We start from the raw sequence: 9,638 nt of genomic DNA on the forward strand, positions 1-9,638 counted from the left end.
AGTAAACATTAATCTTTCATTATTGACCCTACGAGGATCTGCGCAAATCATGAAGTAAATAAATTTCAAGCTGTGTAAGCAATCGCATCAATAACTTTTCATAGGGACGATTGATAACGCTTAACTTTGTTTCAATCGCAATGGATAAAAATGAAGCAGATGTGAAAGGTCAAAGTTTGGAACGGACTGCATTCATATACGTGATTTGTATTTGCGTCGGCTTGTTATTATTATTCAAGTATATTAAATAAATTGGCAAAAAGTCTTCCCCAATCGCATTGTGAAATTGTGTGTAGCAAGTATTTTATAAAACGTGTATAAATATTTATTCAATCAATGGACTCAACTGAAGCTAGTTTGTTGATTTTTGGAAAAAAAGTGCTTGTTTCCCTTACTACCGATCCAAACGCTTTCATAATAGATTTTTTGAATTTTGTTTGAATATGAGTCTTTTAAATACTATATGAGAATTTTCATTACAAGTAGATAATGAAGATAGAAAAGTGGTTCGTCATGTGATATCGGTTACTTGCTGTAAAAGTGTCGGTTTGATAACCCAGAAGTCTTTCAATTAAGAGATGAATCACTTTGCATGTCTACAAAAACATTGTTGTAGTTACCAGTGGCAATACTCATAAGAGCTTGTTAGAAGAAACATGTACTTTTGCTGAGATTACATCCAGTGGGTTTCCATAGGGGTGCCAAAAAGAGATTCTTTGTATTGGTCTTTTTTTGGTAAGTCTAAGATCTCATTTTACTTATTTTACAGTGAGTTTTATCCCAAACAAATAATGGGTTAAACTTTATAGAATCGCATGTGCAATCGCTATATCTCAGCTGAATATATGATGTCCACATACCTGCTTTAATTAGTGGGTTTGAACGGATACGCCATTAGGTTTGTCGAATCAGCATGTTTTGCTGGAACGCTCACTTCGCAAGATACCTTGGTTGTTTTTTTGCAGTAGCTCATCTCGGTCGACAATAATTAGAAATAAGCAATTTTAATTTCAGCAAAACTAACTTGAAATCTGCAGCACCGCAATCTCTAGAATAGTTTTCCTTAAAACCGATATATACCACAATTATACCATTGTAACCACAGCGCGATATTTCGGACCATTTTATACTGAACAAAGGTAGATACGCGATGCTCGTGGTCACTGGTTCGTTAGTGTATAGTCTCGAAATCTTCGTTTGTAATACATCACTCCCTTACGGGATACGCGACTTGAACTCGATTTGTGAAAATCATTAATGATAATATTGGATCGACAAGCAGTCTCTCATGATGCAGAACGAAACATTAAAATACTGGTAGAACAAAAGCAGAATCTTGCATAACTGCTTGTGACTCAAATAAAGATGCACATAAAATAATATATGTTAATGCATTTCGTAGATGACCCTGTTAAAAAAGGTTTTATTGTCCTTAGGACTGGGATAGTAATATTTTAAATCTCATGGACTATTGATGTTAGAGTTAATTTAATTGGTTAAGCAGAATTACCTACTTGCAATACCGTATACCGTCCGGTAGTTAATGTTTTAAAAATTACTTAACTATTTCAAGAGAAAGCATTTTAACTATAGCCCTATAAAAGTCCGTAAAATTGTTTCAAAGTATACGACCTCAGAAGAATACTAAATTCGGTCGTTTAAAATGTATTTCAGAATAAGGTTCTCCCTTTGTTCAAGTTGAGCCTTTTCGCATGTTCAATAATAAACCTTTGAAATAAGACTGTATCCGGAAAGTTTCACACAATATGAGAATTTGACTATTTTTCTATTAAAATAATCACAACTTTTCTAATTCATAGGATTGTTATTTCAGTCCACGCGCTGACTGTTTGCATCAACACGAAATCGTTGACGTCATAATCGATTATTTTCCCCTAGAATTCTAGTCAGTTTATTTCATAGAAAATAAAAAAATGCGTACTTTTCTTCAGTATTTATATTATTTCATAAGGGGTAAAGAACTCTAAGAAACGATTTTGTTTGGCCGGGTGGGTCTCTATTTCAAGACACTCGTTTTCGAGAATGTTAGTGGCCTAAGTGAACGGAACAAAAATTCTCCTTGTACTTCACCAATGCAAAATGTTTGATGCTTATTTTGAGTGTATTTTTGCGAGTTATAAACCGGTTTACAGGTTTCATACCCATCATTTTGATTCAAAATATATAGCTTCCCGCCATTTAAAAGTAGCCTAGTCCAGGGCTACTCAACTAATTTCACTAAAGATCTGTTTGAAAAAACTTACAAAATCGCTTTTTTTCATTTTTGAGCTGACAGTCTTATCTGAACAAACTGTTCTTGTAGAAGTTGGACCATCAACTTCATCAGCTCAGCAATAGGCGTCAATCATAAACCTTGCTTTCGATTTATCAGAGTCTGATGACAGTGCATGTACCGAGGTCGCAATAGTTGCCAAGTATTCGAAACTCGATTCGAATGGATGGAAGCAGACAAGCTTGATGCAAAAGTTCGGAATCCGAAACGATAAAATTTGAGGGTTAAATATTCGAATTCATTGGACGAAATTTAAAACTAAAGATCTTCTAGCTAACCATCATCAGTACTAAAATAAGAATTCTAAATCTAGTCGTTTGTCGTTCGTCCAAGGGCAGTCATGCCCAACAAATTCTGCATAATTTTTTCACACTTCCATCATAATATCGCACATATACTACAAGTCCAGTACTGTATTGTCTTTCATGTCAGTTGATCCGTCAAAAGCTAATGCAATACATTTTGCGTTTTTCATGCTTTCATCAAGCAGCAGTACAAGATCTTCAGTCAATTGTTCAATTCCTCTCACTTCTGTAGAATCTGACAACGGATTTTGAGCTTGTATCAGGGATAATAGGTTCTATAGGGGAGCGAAAACATTTTAATATTAGATATATAAGAGTCGCGGACGGTCAGAAATAGGTAAAAAACGCGAAAGCTTCAAACATCAATCATTTCCAATTCTTATATATTATTTCAAAGTATTTCATCGTGGAAGCTCCTAGCTACCTGATCGTCACGATAAATAATTGTATGTACAGGCGGGACGCGAGGAAAGTTTGGACCCTTGTTCGTAAGTTCAATTTATCCAGAATTAATTACCCATATTGCTGTAGTTACCAGTAGCAATGTTCATAAGAGCTTTTCAGAAGAAACATTTACTTTTGCTGCGATTGCATCCAGTGGGTTTCCATATGAGCGCCACAAAGAGATTCTTTGTATTGGTCTTTTTTGGTAAGTCTAAGATTTCATTTTATTCTTTTTACAGGTTTTAAATTCATACGCGAGGCTCGTGTTTGGTGTATAGTTTCGAAATCTTCCCTTAATATATCACTACCCTACGGGATACGCAACTTGAACACGATTTGTGAACATTTTTAATTATGATAATATCCAATATTTAATATCTGACCCTAACGCTGAACAAAACATCACAATTTCAGCCAAAGGCGAATATAAGCTTGCGTGACCGCTTGTGATTCAAATAAAGATGTTCACAAAAAAAGTTCAAGTATTTCGTAGATAACCCAGTTATAAAGGGCTTTAGTCTCCTTAGGACTGGGATAGTAATATTCTAAATTTTATGGAACACCGATGTTAAAGTTAATGTAATTGGTTAAGCAGAATTACCCAACTGTAATGCCGTCCGGTAGTTAATTTTTTCAATTACTCAACTATTTCAAGAGAAAGTATTTTAACTATAGCCCTATAGAAGTCCATAAAAATTGTTTCGAAGTATACGACCTCAGAAAAATACTATATTCGATCGTTTGAAAATTGAAATGTATTTTAAAATATGGTTCATGTTACGTTTAAGCACCGAGAAATGGTCGAACTCTTGGTCAATCGAGCTGAGAAAAGTGGATTTACAGGATTCGTATTGACAATTGAGAAACCAGTAGTTGGGAAAAAGATATTCAGAGAACCGGACGGAAAACATGCTATCATGTCATTATCAAAGTAAATACGTTAGTGCAATCTTTGTTGAGATAAGTCGATCTGATCTTGGACTCAGAAAACAATAGAGCAATCTCAAATATATAGGCACAAAGACCAGATGAATAATTGTCATTTGAAATGTTAAAAATAATGTTACCGATTGCCGTACGAAGATGAGCCGTGAATAAAGAAAACAGCAAGAATTGGGGCGAAGTATCAGTCCGTGGCACTCAAAGATAATTTGAAAAACATTTACTTAAACCTAATTCGATTATCCAACCAAATTGGCACATTATCAATTTAGATCAGAGCTCTTCAACCTTTTTGTTATTGTGGAACCCCAGATATAATTTTTCGTTTTTTATGGAACCCCAATTACCAAAATTGAAAAAAACACGAAATATTTGTAATTCAAATTTTTGTACTTCAACAACGAAACAGAAAGAAGGTAAGAAGCGTGAAATTCAATGACTAGGTTGTTCTCGCATTTCCTTTGCAATCTTCTTGAATGGTGGCTCCACGGCGCTCAATTCAGTTCTCATACTCATGTCTACACTCTTTAAACAACTTCTTTTTTGTTTTTAATAGTTGTTAAAGCAGAAAATGCCTCTTTTTACATTTGAACTACTTTGCTCATTGCCGTCCTGACCTTCACCGTTGTTATTATTTCGTCTTCATCTGTATTGACTAAATATTAAAAAGTTGGGTTTCACACTATTTGTTTCACACTCTAGTTTGTGGTATATACTCTCTCTAGTCTCGAGAAATATCTACATACTTGGTACAGCATGTAACTATGGTGCAACAATAGCGTTCTTGTTAGTAGCTAACATTCAGTTGCATAACAATGACTAAAGTGACGCAATAATCGAAAATATTTCTGTTTGTCTATTAACTGCACTGTGACTAAACCTCCTGTTTAACGAACTAGCCTACTTGGAGTTTGAATGAGACACGATGGTCTAAGATAATTTATAATGAAGCATCAACATGTTGAAGCAAAAAATGATTTCCCCTGAAGAGAAAAAAACGTGGAACTCCTAAAGAACCCCATGAACTCACGGAACCCTACTGCATGTATTGAGGAACCCTAGGGTTCCGCGGAACCCCTGCTAAAGAGCACTGTTTTGCATTTCTGCAAATAGGCTCAAAAAATAATCGCTCGGAAAACGTCAACAGCGATTGGTTAGCAATTCGAATATGTCTTAAATAGACGTTATTACTTGCGTGAAGTTTTTCATAAGATTTTTTTAATACCACTAAAATACCGCAGTGTGTAGATCACTATGTACTACAAAAACAAAAAAAATTGTCTAATTGCAGCAAAAAAGTAGATGTATATATGGCGCATGTATGTCTACGGCACCATTCAAATATATACCTGTTTCCTTCGATCATTCCGACCAAAATATAGGCAATGTTTAATTTTCAATTATTTCAATATTTTCCCGCGCAGCATTTATCCTCAGGTCGATTTCACCACGGACGGTGTCATGGAGCCTTTCGTCTGTGCCTGGCATTTATTTGTTCCTCTTATTGTGATTTGCATTTCGATTCTTTGTCGTACGATGATTACACGACATCTATACTCTTATTGTGCCAACTTGGAAAAAACAGACGTCGCGTGTATCCGGAACCGCCGTGCATTTGAAAAGTCATGTCCATCAGCCTCATATAATACAAAAGAGCTATGCACAAATATATGGGCACGTAGCGCCACCTAGTGGCAACTTTTGATTTCGTAGTAGCACCCACAAAAACGAATCCCAAACAGCTCACCGGAATATTTGAAATAAATGAAAGTAATAGCCTTCTAGCAATAAATTTAATCTTTAAGCACTGAAAAATTTCCAATTGGTCCAGTAGTCAAAGAGAAAAGCGGTTTTTCAATATCGATAGGAAGAAGAATAACATGATGAAGGACAACAACAACAACATAAAAACAAAACTATCGTCATGTCCACTAACGTGTCCATTTAGCAGTCTAATAAAATAAAATGCAGATTGGGAAACACAAATATGATAGCAAAATATGACAATGAAATGTCTAATTGGTCTAAATAACTTTGCGTGCATCCTAACCTTGGTTGCAAATTTCAAGTCGGTTTATTGACTGAAAGGCAGCTCAATTTAATTATTTCAATTTTATACCAAGCAAAAATAATGTAAGCACATAATCTCGGGAACATTGTATAAATTTATAGGTTCCGACGATGGGTGACTATTCACTGCGACTTATGTCTGCCTACTAAGCTGCAATTTGATGGATTACATCAAATGGCAAACAATTGTGGGACCTCCAGAAGTATGCGCACCAAGATGGCGCACAACGTGAAAATGCTATGTGTGTACCGGTTAGGATTCAGGTTGTACGACATATTGGTGCGCATACTTCTGGAGCACCCAATTGTGAATATTTAGCAGCTTTATTTGTGTGTCATTCTTAGGTCACGCCTTTTAAATGTGTGCGGTTCACATTAACTGTTGTTAGGTCGATTGTTTGGTGGCAGAATAATTTGATATTTTGAAAATCGAAGCAACTCGCGCGCATACTGTTTTATGTATTTTTGATACACAAATAACAAGATTATTCCCTGGTGACTGTTTGTTTGTGGGTAAACTCATATGTAAAAGATTCTTCTTTCTCTGCCCTCTTTACCAATCAAATTAAACAATATGTGGGCTTTATATTTGTCAGTTTTATCACTGTACAGTACGATGAAAATATCATATTCACGAACGAATATTCTCCAGTTTCCAGCAAAATTTCCAACCAAAATCAGAGGAGCTGGTCTGTGAAGTGCTCTGTTTCCAATAATTTGTCTGAATTACCTCTTCGAGAACTCACTATTTGCTACTAGCACACACTAGTGACCATATGCATATTCTTAAAAAAGGGATATAATGCTTCATTTCAAAGCTATAATAGTTACGCAATAAAACATATGAATATATTCGAAAGCTAGTAATGACGAGCCGGTAGGTGGCAATAACGAGCGGAAATAATATCCAAAAATTATCTGCAGCAAACTAATATATATATTCATTATTCAGACCAGGGGTGCACAACCTTTTTGCTATTGGCGGCCACATTGCATTTATTTATATTCAATACGGCCTACAGGGGGGTTGATGAACCAAATTTTTTTATTTTAATTTTATGACGTCATAACCGCGTATTTGACCCATGCGAGGTGCAGTCCGCCCAATTATGAAGCATGTGGGATTACTTGGAAGTATATTATTCTCATTTCAAACGGATTTTCCTTTTCGGGGGACCTATTCTGAGCAGATATATTGCAGCAAGTTGCATATTGGTTGCACAATTTTGAAATAAATCGAAAGTCGGGGAGGGGGGGAAGCGGTCGCCCCCGTTTTCTTGTCCCCAATAGTATATTGATATGTCAAATATTTTAATGAATTTATTCTATAAAAGTTTGCAAAGCATAGCCGCCAAATCCTATATTTTGAACTTCTTTTTTGTTTTTTTGTTATAGGATTTTGTATGTAGACGGCCACATTATTTTTTCACGACGACCGCATGCAGCCGTACGGTCGCAAGTTGTGCACCGTTGATTCAGACGAATGACATAACGCGACTATTATTACATCTATCTATTACAATGGAATCGTTTTGTTGGCATATTCATTACCCAGAAATGTACGTAGAAGTATAACATGTGGGCCACTGCTGTCGCCAGAGCCTCTGTTTATATCTAACAAGTAAATCGTGGTGTGATGGTGGTGTATTGAATAAACATATGTATTTGACAAATTTGTTATATTCTCGACTTCTTCTCAATAATACTTCAGTAATATCATATACACGATTTTTTGAAATATTCTTTCATGGGTTTTCCAGCTTATAAATAGCAACACAGGTTTAATGCAAAAGGGTATATACATACCTGAAACTTTCCCAAAGTTTGAAAAAACGATTTCATTTTCATGGAAAAAATTTTCAATTCTTATATATTATCATACATTAACAGATGCCGGATACTAACAATTACAATCACGTTACTCCATTTGGGTCATTGCCAGAATGCGGTACGTTGTGAAACTCTCCGGGTGATATATATACTATAAATACATTGCGCGACTCGAATGTTGCTTTTGTGGAAGATTTTCAATGAGTGGAAACACCGCAGCAATCAACACAAACATTGTTTTTGTGACAGATCAAAAGCCGTTCACACTAGGAGCCATTCAAATGGCAATTGAACTCATCTTTTTTTATGTATAGAATTTAAATCTTTTTTGGGTACTCCGGTAGTGTGTGTACCAGGTTACGATTAGGCCATAATTTTATTCCGAATTTCTTTATTTTAGTTCTATTACGAGTTTGGGTACTGTCTGTGTTAGCCAAGTGACTATACCCCCTGTCCATCAGTTTCAGTCTGTTCACACAGCTTGATGTGAGGTAGGCGAACAAAATTAGTTACCTCCATATCTGGACACACACTCCTGGAGCGCCCTTTCATTATCACGAGCGGTGCATCGTATCCTTGTAAACGTTTAGTTAAATTGGTTGGCACTTGTTTTTTCATATATAACCTCATTCATGTTTTTTTAATATGAAAATTGGTATCAAAATATTTGTAGGTAAATTTCTGTCTATAACAGGTAAAATTAAGCAACAATAAATTATTTAATTTTTTGATCACAAATCGTAAGCACGATCGTTTGTTTATTTGTTCTAATTTTATCGCCCTGATCATCACGATATGTGTCAATCTGACTAAATCAATCGCAAGCTACCTGACGGTTTGTTTTGTTCGCACTCCAAACTTAAGCGAATATTAAAATAACATATTGAGTTTGAGTGATTTGTTGTGTCCAACCGAATTCAACCCGATTGATATTTATAATTGGCAGTTAAATTGTAAATAATCGCTGATCGTGCCAATAAGAAGCAATTTCAGATTCTCGTGTGTCGGTCAAAATCGTGTTGATTTAACTATACTTTAAATCAGGGGTGGGCAACATTTTTTGGGCCATGAAACCAACTTCAGACATCTAGCTGTGCCACACAAAAAATTTAGAGGGAATTGCAGGAGAAGAAAATGCAGCTATCGCTTAGCCTTATAGTAATAAATGCAGCGGTAATACGGCGAAAGATTCAACGCAGCGACAAAAGCATTATGTATTTTTACCAATGCGAGCCTCTTTTCAAACATAAACTGTCGGATTAGAATTTTACGCTCGATGTGAAAAAATATGAGTGTTGACAAGGGTCACATTAATCGGCTTGGCGGACTGGTTTGTGGCCCGCGGGCCGCCTGTTGCACACTCCTGCTTTAAATACTTCCAATTAGGTTTTTAAACAACGCCCCCACAATAAAAGCTTTCAGCTCTCATTTGGCATTTCTACCTCACAAGTTTTATCCTGTTTCTGTAAGCCAGACCAAAGGTTACACTCCGTTCCGCAACTGGAAACTTATGCACGGGTGTAATTTAATAATAACGAAAAAGATTATAACAAAGCGATTTGCCAAATTTAAAATGAAGCCACTATTTTTACTTATCGTATCGCGACGATTTCCAACAGTCGCATACATTTTGTACTGTTGGCCTCAAATTGAATTTCAAGAAGTTATGTCCTGTCTGTTCCCTCAGAGACTGGAGGTCATACTTCATACTAAGAGAGAACATTCTAAAAATACATTAGCCTCATAAAATAAAT

The sequence above is a fragment of the Styela clava genome, chromosome 2 (assembly GCF_964204865.1).
Source record: "Styela clava chromosome 2, kaStyClav1.hap1.2, whole genome shotgun sequence".
In the NCBI taxonomy this organism is placed as follows: Eukaryota; Metazoa; Chordata; class Ascidiacea; order Stolidobranchia; family Styelidae; genus Styela; species Styela clava.